Source organism: Sciurus carolinensis, chromosome 2 (genome assembly GCF_902686445.1).
Source record: "Sciurus carolinensis chromosome 2, mSciCar1.2, whole genome shotgun sequence".
In the NCBI taxonomy this organism is placed as follows: domain Eukaryota; kingdom Metazoa; phylum Chordata; class Mammalia; order Rodentia; family Sciuridae; genus Sciurus; species Sciurus carolinensis.
The window spans coordinates 121,091,654-121,101,707 of NC_062214.1; the positions used below are offsets into that span (position 1 = coordinate 121,091,654).

The 10,054-nt window shown below is 39.5% G+C and overlaps 1 pseudogene; it reads right to left on the reverse strand.

Moving 5' to 3' along the window:
• Positions 1-1,762: 1,762 nt before the first annotated feature.
• On the reverse strand, positions 1,763-9,848 carry LOC124976454 (olfactory receptor 4K3-like; annotated as a pseudogene).
• Positions 9,849-10,054: the final 206 nt, after the last annotated feature.

The window sequence follows — 10,054 nt, forward strand, 5'->3', positions numbered from 1 at the left end:
CTAAAAAGAACAAATAAAAATAAGAAAAAATAAAAAATAAAAATAAAGACAAAAGAAGATCATTCTTCATTTGATTTACAAGTAGTAAGGAGATATTGTCTTCACAAATGTTGACCTGTAATTCATACTCAAATTGAATTAAGGTTTCAATTCAAGTTTCAGTTCCATTCATCAAATGAAATTCTATCTTTATCAATGTGCTACATGACCAAGAATGACAAGGCTGACATAAATGGTGCACCCAAATACACTTCAAAGTTGTCTAAATAGACTGCTAATCTTGGTCAGCTGAGTGAGTTTTTAAAAATATTATCTGTGGTTACCTGATATCCTGACAGTTATGCACTACATGTCAAATTATTAATATCCTTAGATATTTTAAAAATCACATAGATGTTAGTTTAAAATGCTCCTTTTTTGACCTCTTAATTATAAAACAACTTTCTCATGATGCAATTGACAGATACTAAACTGTCCATATTTTAATTTAATAAACTCTAACCTATATATGTTCACAAACATGAAAACATCATTGTGATCAGGCTAGTGGATGTGTGTATGCCTCATTACCCCCAAAGTTCCCTTGCTCCTGGATAACCCCTTTCTCTAGTCTCTCCACACACCCCCTCTCCAAGCAAACATTAATATATTTCTTATTACTATTTTTAATAATTGTGAAATAAAAGCTTATGTAAATAGTATATTAGTTTGCCTTCCTTTTGGTCTGGTATCTATCTCTCAGTATACCTTCCCCCATATTTATTATGTTGTGTTTATGAAGAGAACATTCATTTTTATTTCCTAGCAGTGTTCTATTTTAGGTATGTACTGTACTTTGGTTTTTGATTCATCTGATAGGGGGACATTAGGTTGTTTCCATTTGGAGCCATTAAAATAAAGTTGTTATAAAAATGTTTGTATAAATTTCTGTGTGACCTAAATATTTCCAAGTTCATCAAGACTTCTTTTATAGTCTAGAATATGGTCCAACTCAATACATGTTTTGTTTTTTGTTGAAAATAAAAACTTTCCTGATGTTTTTGGTCAACGTGTTCTGTGTATCAGTTGCTTAAAATTGGTCCATGGCAATTTTCAAATCCACCACATGTCTCATGAATTTTTAACCATGTCCTCTATTAATTATTGAAAGGCATATTGGAATGTTTGATTAGAATTTTTGTCTATTTCTCTATGTATTTCTACCTGATTTTGTTTCCCATATAGTAAAATTCTTTTTAGAGGCATTTACATAATTTAAATTTCTAAGTCTCCTTCATTAAATGAGGCTTTCTCAATAAAATCAACTTTATTTATTTTTGGAAATATTATTTACAATAAAAGATATTTTGCCTGCTATTAAAATATTCAATGAAAACTTCTTTCAATTCAGTTAATATCATATGTATCTTTCATCACTTTGTAAAAAGACATTTTCAATAACTTTATTTTGTATTGAGTTAAAGAAATCCAGTAAAAGGAATTGTTATTCCCTATGAAGTTTATTGTTAATATTTAATCCTCTATTTTTTCTCCTGGATTTTTTCAATAAGAATTTGAATAGAATGTGGAGTTAAGATAAAAATAATGATCACATATTGTTTGTGACAAAAGGTAAGTGCAAACATTGGGGTGAAGAGCCCATGCTACAGAAACACTTTATTTTCTAAATGAAGTTAGAAGGAAATTAAAAAAAAAAAACCCAAACTCCAATAGGATGGATATATTACTTTGTTAAAATAAATTTAGATCTCATTTAATAAAGTTAAACACATAGGAAGACTGGATAATTCCATGATAATGAAGGATCACTAGGTTTCTCGGCATTAAGTATTTCTCTTGCAATCATTCTGTAGTTTCCGAATCTCTTCATAGCATTTTTCATTTCTTTGTTTCTCAGTGTATAAATGGCTGGGTTGAGGAGAGGAGTAAATACCGAAGAAAACACGGCAAGAAATTTGTCCATCCAGGTGATGCTGAGTGGCCACACATAAAGGAAGATGCAGGGCCCAAAGAAGAGCACCACCACTGTGATGTGGGCACTGCATGTGGACAGGGCCTTAGATGCACCAGTTTTAGAGCTTTTGCATACAGTGGTAAGAATATGTGTGTAGGATATCAGTAGCATAACAAAGGAAGTTATAGCTACAAAACCGCAGTTAATACTCATAAAGGTTTCTATATTATAGCGATCCACGCAGGCCAGCTTGACTACCAGCGGTCTATCACAGAAGAAGCTGTCTACTTCCCTGGGGCCACAGAAAGGCAACTGGGCAATTACAACCACTTGGCTCAGGGCATGCACGAAGCCAATGGTCCAGGCAGTCACCACCAGTCCAATGCACCTTTGCAGGCTCATAATGGTGAAGTAGTGGAGTGGTTTGCAGATGGCCACGTAACAGTCATAGGCCATGACCACCAGAAGCACCATCTCAAGTGCTGCAATTAATTGGGCAAGGAAGACCTGGGACATGCATCCATTAAAAGAAATGGTTTTGTTTTCTCTGAGAAAGTCTACGATCATCTTAGGCGTGGTGATTGAGGAAAGTCACATATCAACAAAGGCAGGTTAGCTAATAAAAAGTACATGGGGGATAGAGGTTCAAGATGGCGGACTAGAGGGCGGCTGCATTTCATGTTGCTCCAGGACTCAAGATTCAAAAGAGGAGATAGTGACTTGGGACCAACTCAAAGCTGCCCGGGGAGTTTCTCCCATAGGGGAGGCGTCCCCGAAGGGGCAGTAGCCCTGGAACGCAGAGAACTTTGTGAAGTACAGTGACTCGGCGGGTCGCCCCTCCCCCGCCGGAGCGGTAAAAACGGACAGCGAAGCGGAGCGAAAAATGGCGGATTGAAGTTTCCAGGACCGCGGGCAGATTCTCTAACCTAAGGAGACTCGTCTGCGAAGGGTGAGGCTCTCAAGCCCAGGAGGGAGGTCCGGGCCCCTGGGAACGTTGCCTGCGAAGGCTGCCCTGCCCAGGCGGCAAGACACACCTCCCCTGCTGGAGCAGTGAACTCGGAAAGCGGGGAACTTTGCAAGGGAGGTTGTGCGACACACTGCTTGGTTTTGAAGCGATCTGCCAGGGCTCCAGCGGCTGCCAGAGAAAGAGTGGGGCAGCGAGTTGTTTGGATCCAGCAACCGCCTGAGCAACGGGGAGGGGGCTGCCCAGAGGAGGTGGAGGTACGCAGTGAGTGCCTTGGTCTCCAAGCGCCCACACCTGGAGGAAGAGACGAGCGACGGGTCACTGGGGCTTGGAGCATATGTACGAGGCTCCAAGTGACTGCTCAGAGGGCGGGTCGCATAGCCAGGCGATTAGGTGCATAGCAAGGTCCGGTCCAGGGACCTAGGCACCTTTTCTTGAATGAACTACACAGAGACAAGCTGAGGGGCGAAGTGAAGGTTCCAGGACTTCAGGCAGCGTCTCTGAGAAGGGACAACCTAAGGAGACTCGTCTACGAAGGGTGAGGCTCCCAGGCCCAGGAGGTAGGTCTGGGCCCCTGGGAAGGCTGCCCTGCCCAGGCAGCAAGACACATCTACCCTCATTGGAACAGTGAGCTCGGAAAGTGGGAGACCTTGCAGAGGAGGCCGAGCAGCACACCGCTTGGTTTTTTGGTTTTTTGGACCAATCTGCCAGGGCTCCGGGGGCTGCCAGAGAAAGAGTTGGGTGGCGAACTATTTGGATTCAGCAACTGCCTGAACAACGGGGAGGGGGCTGTCCTGAGGAGGTGGAGGTGCGCAGTGAGTGGCTTGGTCTCCAAGCGCCCACACAGAACACCTGCCTGGAGGAAGAGACGAGTGACGGGTCACTGGGGCTTGGAGCATATGTACGAGGCTCCAAGTGACTCTTCAGAGGAGGGGTCGCATAGCCAAGTGATTAGGTGCAAAGCACGGTCCGAGCCGGGGATCTAAGCACCTTTTCTTGAAAGAGCTACACAGAGACCAGCTGAGGGGTGGAGCGAAGGTTCCAGGACTGTGGGCAGCTTCTCTGAGGAGGGGCCACCTAAGGAGACTCGTCTGCGAAGGGCAGGGCTCCCAAGCCCAGGAGGTAGGTCCAGGCCCCTGGAAATGCTGCTTGGGAAGGCTGCCCTGCACAGGCGGTAGTTGTGGACTGAGGAGAACCTCTAGGAGGGGAACGGACTAGTGAGACCTCCCCACCGGGTGGGTCTTCCCCGCCGAGTGAGGTTTTCCCACAAAGACAGTAAAACCAGAGACACAGGCCCAAAAAGGCATTGCCTTAGCCCGCAGTCTAGCTCCCCTTTGGATGACCATTGGTCAACAAGTAGAGGCACCTCTGCCCTCTAGCAGGGAATATACCCCACCTGAAGACCACGACCCCTAGAGAGGCAGCTACCTAGGGGAACACCGAAGTATCAACTTCCTCTAAGACTTCAGGCTACTGAAGGATAAGAGGGGATACACTAGCAATCTTCAGGGACATTATAAGTCAATAGAGGAAATCTGCAACATCTCTGCAGTCCACTGATACCTGAACAATATGAGAAAACAAGGGAAGAAAATGCCTCAAACAAATCTGGATGTTATATCAATAAAATCCAATGACAGCATGGCAGAAGAAATGTCAGAAAGGGAGTTCAGAATGTACATAATCAACATGATAAGGGAAGCAAACGATGAAATGAAAGAGCAAATGCAGGCATTGAATGAACGCACCAATAGACAGTTAAAAGAGCAAATACAGGAAGCAAAAGACCATTTCAATAAACAGTTAGAGATATTGAAAAAAAACCAAACAGAAATCCTTGAAATGAAGGAAACAATAAACCAAATTAAGAACTCCATAGAAAGCACAACCAATAGGATAGAACACCTGGAAGACAGAACCTCAGATATTGAAGACAAAATATTTAACCTCGAAAACAAAGTTGAACAAACAGAGAAGATGGTAAGAAATCATGAACAGAATCTCCAAGAACTATGGGATATCATGAAAAGGCCAAATTTGAGAATTATTGGGATTGAGGAAGGCTTAGAGAAACAAACCAAAGGAATGAACAACCTATTCAATGAGATAATTTCAGAAAATTTCCCAAATCTGAAGAACGAAATGGAAAATCAAGTTCAAGAGGCTTACAGGACTCCAAATACACAAAATTACAACAGACCCACACCAAGGCACATTATAATGAAAATACCTAACATACAAAATAAAGACAGAATCTTAAAGACTGTGAGAGAAAAGAACCAAATTACATTCAGGGGGAAGCCAATACGGATATCAGCAGATTTTTCAATCCAGACCCTAAAAGCTAGAAGGGCCTGGAATAACATTTTTCAAGCCCTAAAAGAAAATGGATGCCAACCAAGAATCTTATACCCAGCAAAACTTACCTTCAGATTTGACAACGAAATAAAATCCTTCCATGATAAACAAAAGCTAAAAGAATATACAAAAAGAAAGCCAGCATTACAGAACATTCTCAGCAAAATATTCCATGAAGAAGAAATGAAAAACAAAGAAGCAAATCAGCAAAGGGAGGAGATATCCTAAAGGAACTCTCAAATAAAGAGGAACCAAGTCGTGTCAAAAATAAGCAAATAAATGAATAAAATGAGTCAAATGACCGGGAATACAAATCATATCTCAATAATTACCCTGAATATTAACGGCCTGAATTCATCAATCAAAAGACATAGACTGGCAGATTGGATAAAAAAGAAAGATCCAACAATATGTTGCCTGCAAGAGACTCATCTCTTAGAAAGAGATACCCAAAGACTAAAGGTGAAAGGATGGGAAAAAACTTACCATGCACATGGACCCAGCAAAAAAGCTGGGGTATCCATCCTCATTTCAGATAAAGTGGACTTCAAGCCAAAGTTAATCAGAAGGGATAAAGAAGGACATTTCATAATGCTTAAGGGAACCATAAATCAGCAAGACATAACAATCATAAATATCTATGCCCCAAACAGTGGCTCACCCATGTATGTCAAACAAATCCTTCTCAATTTCAGAAACCAAATAGACCACAATACAATAATACTAGGTGATTTTAACACGCCTCTCTCTCCACTGGACAAATCTTCCAAACAAAAATTGAATAAAGAAACCTTAGATCTCAATAACACAATCAATAATTTAGACTTAACAGACATTTATAGAATATACCATCCAACGAAGAGTGAATACACTTTCTTCTCAGCAGCACATGGATCCTTCTCTAAAATAGACCATATATTATGCCACAAAGCTAATGTTAGCAAATACAAGAAGATAGAGACACTTCCTTGTATTTTATCAGACCATAATGGATTGAAACTAGAAATAAATGAAAGAGCAAAAAACAGAAATTACTCCAACACCTGGAGATTAAACAATATGCTATTATATGAGGAATGGATAACAGAAGATATTAGGAAGGAAATTAAAAAATTCTTAGAGGTAAACGAGAACAAAGAAACATCGTATCAAAATCTCTGGGACACTATGAAAGTCGTAATTAGAGGAAGATTTATTTCATGGAGCGCATTTAATAAAAGAAGTAAAACTCAAAAAATAAATGAACTAACACTACAGCTCAAAGCCCTAGAAAAAGAAGAACAGACCAACACCAGAAGTAGTAGAAGACAGGAAATAGTTAAACTCAGAGCTGAAATCAACGAAATTGAAACGAAAGAAACAATACAAAAAATTGACAAAATAAATAGTTGGTTCTTCGAAAAAATAAACAAAATTGATAAACCTTTAGCCACACTAACAAAGAGAAGACGAGAGAAAACCCAAATCACCAAAATTCGGAATGAACAAGGAAGTATCACAACAGACACGACTGAAATACAAAACATAATTAGAAGCTATTTTGAAAATCTATATTCCAACAAAATAGAAAATTTCGAAGATATCAACAAGTTTCTAGAGACCTATGAATTGCCTAAACTAAACGAGGAGGACATGCACAATTTAAATAGACCAATTTCAAGTAATGAAATAGAAGAAGTCATCAAAAGCCTACCAACAAAGAAAAGTCCAGGACCTGATGGTTTCTCAGCCGAGTTCTACAAAACCTTTAAAGAAGAGCTCATTCCAATACTTTTCAAAGTATTCCATGAAATAGAAGAGGAGGGAACCCTCCCAAACTCATTCTACGAAGCCAATATCACCCTGATACCTAAACCAGACAGAGACACATCGAGGAAAGAAAATTTCAGACCAATTTCCTTAATGAACATCGACGCAAAAATTCTCAACAAAATTTTAGCAAATCGCATACAAAAATGTATTAAAAAGATAGTGCATCATGATCAAGTGGGTTTCATCCCAGGGATGCAAGGTTGGTTCAACATCAGGAAATCAATAAATGTAATTCACCATATCAACAGACTTAAAGTCAAGAATCACATGATTATTTCAATAGATGCAGAAAAAGCATTTGATAAAATACAGCACCCCTTCATGCTCAAAACACTAGAAAAAATAGGGATAGTGGGAACGTTCCTTAACATTGTAAAGGCCATCTATGCTAAGCCCATGGCTAATATTATTCTTAATGGTGAAAAACTGAAAGCATTCCCCCTAAAATCTGGAACAAGGCAGGGATGCCCTCTCTCACCACTCCTATTCAATATCGTCCTTGAAACTCTAGCCAGAGCAATTAGACAGACCAAAGAAATTAAAGGGATACGAATTGGAAAAGAAGAACTCAAACTATCCCTATTTGCTGATGATATGATTATATACTTAGAGGAACCAGGAAATTCCACCAGAAAACTCTTAGAACTCATAAGTGAATTCAGTAAAGTAGCAGGATACAAGATCAATGCTCAGAAATCCAATGCATTTTTATACATAAGTGATGAATCTTCAGAAAGAGAAGTTAGGAAAACTACTCCATTCACAATAGCCTCAAAAAAAATAAAATACTTGGGAATCAATCTCACAAAATAGGTGAAAGACCTCTACAATGAGAACTACAGAACACTAAAGAAAGAAATTAAAGAACACCTTAGAAGATGGAAAGATCTCCCATGTTCCTGGATAGGCAGAATTAATATTGTCAAAATGGCCATACTACCAAAAGTGCTATACAGATTCAATGCAATTCCAATTAAAATCCCAATGATGTACCTTGCAGAAATAGAGCAAGCAATTATGAAATTCATCTGGAAGAATAAGAAACCCAGAATTGCTAAAGCAATCCTTCGCAGGAAAAATGAAGCAGGGGGTATTGCAATACCTGAACTTCAACTTTACTACAAAGCAATAGTAACAAAAACGGCATGGTATTGGTACCAAAATAGACAGGTAGATCAATGGTACAGAATAGAAGACACGGACACAAACCCAAACAAATATAATTTCCTCATACTAGACAAAGGGGCCAAAAATATGCAATGGAGAAAAGATAGCCTCTTCAATAAATGGTGCTGGGAAAATTGGAAATCCATATGCAACAAAATGAAAATAAACCCATATCTCTCACCGTGCACAAAACTAAACTCAAAATGGATTAAGGACCTCGGAATCAGACCAGAGACCCTGCATCTTATAGAAGAAAATGTAGGTCCAGATCTTCAACATGTCGGCTTAGGACCAGACTTTCTCAACAGGACTCCCATAGCACAAGAAATAAAAGTAAGAATCAACAACTGGGATAGATTCAAACTAAAAAGCTTTCTCTCAGCAAAGGAAACTATCAGCAATGTGAAGAAAGAGCCTACAGAGTGGGAGAAAATCTTTGCCAATCATACTTCAGATAGAGCACTAATCTCCAGAATCTATAAAGAACTCAAAAAACTCAACACCAAGACTACAAATAATCCAATCGACAAATGGTCTAAGGAAATGAACAGACACTTCACAGAAGAAGACCTACAAACAATCAACAAACATATGGAAAAATGTTCAACATCTCTAGTAATAAAAGAAATGCAAATCAAAACCACCCTAAGATTCCATCTCACCCCAATCAGAATGGCGATTATCAAGAACACAAGCAACAACAGGTGTTGGCGAGGATGTGGGGAAAAAGGTACACTCATACATTGCTGGTGGGGTTGCAAATTAGTGCAACCACTCTGGAAGGCAGTATGGAGATTCCTTAAAAAACTTGGAATGGAACTACCATTTGACCCAGCTATCCCACTCCTTGGCCTATACCCAAAGGACTTAAAATCAGCATACTACAGAGATACAGCCACATCAATGTTCATTGCTGCTCAATTCACCATAGCCAGATTGTGGAACCAACCTAGATGCCCTTCAGTTGATGAATGGATAAAGAAACTGTGGCATATATATACAATGGAATATTACTCAGCCATAAAGAATGATAAAATTATGGCATTTGCAAGCAAATGGACGAAATTGGAGAATATCATGCTAAGTGAGATAAGCCAATCTCAAAAAACCAAAGGAAGAATGATCTCGCTGATAAGTGGATGATGATACATAATGGGGTGTGGGAGGGGTTAGTTTTAGGTTTAGAGTGAGGGTTAGGGAGGGGGGCAAGAATGGGGGAAGGAAGGACTGTACAGAGGGAAAAGAGGGATGGGAGGGGTGGGGGGAAGGGGAAAAAGTAACAGAATGAATCAACCAACATCACCCTATGTAAACGTATGATTACACAAATGGTATGCCTTTACTCTATGTACAAACAGTGAAAGAACATGTATCCCATTTGTTCACAATAAAAAAAAAAAAAAAAAAAAAGTACATGGGGGAATGGAGATGAGGGTCAGTGATGATTAATGTCACAATGACAATATTTCCAGGAACAATGATGAGGTAAAGCACCAAAAATATTACAAAGAGTAAGATCTGGGTATTCCATGAGTGGCAGAGTCCCATAAGCACAAATTCTGACACTGCAGAATGATTTCCTCCACCCATTTTATTGAGTTCTCTGAAATAACCTAGGTATGATAGATTGTCAGTTAGTAGGATGAGACAGGGTGATTTTTAAAATTTAGTGTTCACACAGTAGTTAGCATCTCTATCAGAGAGTTAAAGGTATAATTGCAAACAGACATGTTGCCCAAATACACATGGTATGATAACCCCTTTGAAAAAAATTAATAACCAAGAATGACTTTCCAGGA